The sequence below is a fragment of the Cynara cardunculus genome, assembly GCF_001531365.2.
Source record: "Cynara cardunculus var. scolymus isolate 2C chromosome LG 10, CcrdV1, whole genome shotgun sequence".
Classification (NCBI taxonomy): Eukaryota; Viridiplantae; Streptophyta; class Magnoliopsida; order Asterales; family Asteraceae; genus Cynara; species Cynara cardunculus.
Genome location: NC_037537.1, coordinates 539,938 through 541,877, shown reverse-complemented (window position 1 = coordinate 541,877; position 1,940 = coordinate 539,938). Strand labels below are relative to the sequence as shown.

The 1,940-nt window shown below is 37.2% G+C and overlaps 1 long non-coding RNA gene across 1 annotated transcript; it reads left to right on the top strand.

Annotated features, from left to right (window-relative positions):
* Positions 1 to 256: 256 nt before the first annotated feature.
* Positions 257 to 661, top strand: LOC112520491. The gene is made up of 3 exons (XR_003070005.1): positions 257 to 316; positions 421 to 502; positions 635 to 661. It is a non-coding gene; the product is annotated as an uncharacterized LOC112520491 (long non-coding RNA).
* Positions 662 to 1,940: the final 1,279 nt, after the last annotated feature.

Here is a 1,940-nt window from a genome sequence, read left to right as displayed (position 1 = left end):
GATTATGATTATTCCCAAAAGGAATTGAAGAAGCTTTCAATGTACATCAACACCAACCTGCTGGCATCGGTCCATCCATCCAGTATAGTACCATCCCTTCATTATTATATTACACACCAATCACAGAACCTCATATATATATATATATATATATATATATATATATATATACCCTCCTCCTCAACTCTTTAGTTATCAGCATCATTACATCATTATTAATGTTGTTTCCTAACTACATTCTTGTTTCCTAAAAAACAACAACTCTTCTTCTTCTTCTTCTTCACTTCACTTGATCTTCATCATGGCTCCTGACAAGGTTTCTTCAATTGCTCTTTCTCTCTTTCTTCTTCTTCTTGTTGTCTGAATTATTTATACATATACACTCACTGCTTTTCTTTTTCTTTTTGTTATGTATAACAGGTTACTGTCATGATTTTGAATGTTGACCTCAAATGCTCCTGCTGCTACAAGAAGGTCAAGAAACTGCTCTGCAAGTTCCCTCGTCAGTTCCCTTCTCTCTCTCTCTCTCTCTCTCTCTTATTCCCATTTGGGTTTCTTTCTAAATCAATTATACATGACCATTCCTTTTTCCATCTGCCATCTGCCATCTGCCATCTGCCTGCCTTTCTTGTAGAAATCAGAGGTCAAGTGTTTGATCAAGACAGAAATGAGGTCAGGATCACCGTCGTATGCTGCAACCCTGACAAGTTAAGGGACACACTTTGTTGCAAAGGTGGAAAGGCCATCCAGAGCATTGAGATCGTCGAGGACAAACCCAAGCCTAAGCCTAAGCCCAAACCAGACCCCAACCCATCCCCCGTTCAAAAGCCTAAGCCTGCAGATCCACCACCACCACCACCACCCAAAGCGGATCCTCCAAAACCTGCAGATCCACCACCACCCCCACCCAAAGTGGATCCTCCAAAACCTGCTGATCCACCACCCAAAGTGGATCCTCCCAAACCAGTTCCAATACCAGACCCCATGCCCGGATTTTGCCTACCGGTATACCCTGTTCCTATTCAAGCGTGTTGCGAAGAATGCTACCAAGGTCGTAGTGGAGGGCCATGTTACGATTTTGGATATAACTACGGAAGGCCTGTACCACCTCCACCATGTCCATGTCCATGTCCTTGTCCATGTCCATGTCCATGCTACGATGGTTATGGTTACCAATACGCTCGAAACAGGCCCTGTTATGTGATTAGGTGTGATTACTTCAGTGAAGAAGATCCACAGGGGTGTTCAATAATGTAAGAAAATTAATGGTAGCTGATGGCGGCCATTTTTAGTCTTGATCTTCAAAGGTAAAAAAGGTCTCCTTTTCGTGTACCTAAAAGATGAGGGAGAGAAAGAGAGTGAGACAGCACTTGTTTTTTTGTCTCATGCATATATATAACAATAATAAAGTATAGTATAGTATAGCAATAGCATTAATATATAATAAAGATTGGTTTTTTCCATATATCATCTCCAAAATTAATGTATATGGAGTTGGGTTTATATATATATATATATATATATATATATATATATATATATATTCAACTGTTGACTTTTCGTGGTGCATTTCTGTCTCTACTTAATTTCTCATGATCATGATCAGGGGCCTGTTCTACATTGAATGATACTAATTTCTTCATCTTATTTCCAAATCGTAGTCGCATGTAATATATATACATATAGGATCCAACAATAATTATTCAAGTTTATTAATGCATATTATTTATTAAAACTCAAGATTACAAGTAAATTGTATCGTTTTTTTAATTAAAATAACATATTAAAACCGTTTAATTTACTGTTAATTATTTATTTTATTTCTGACCCACGCATTTTACATAAACTTGAATTTCTTTTATTTTTGTTTGGTTATTTTTAGATTTTGCATTTTCAAAATGTCATGGGTTCAAATCCTGTCATCCCAACTTATTACTGAC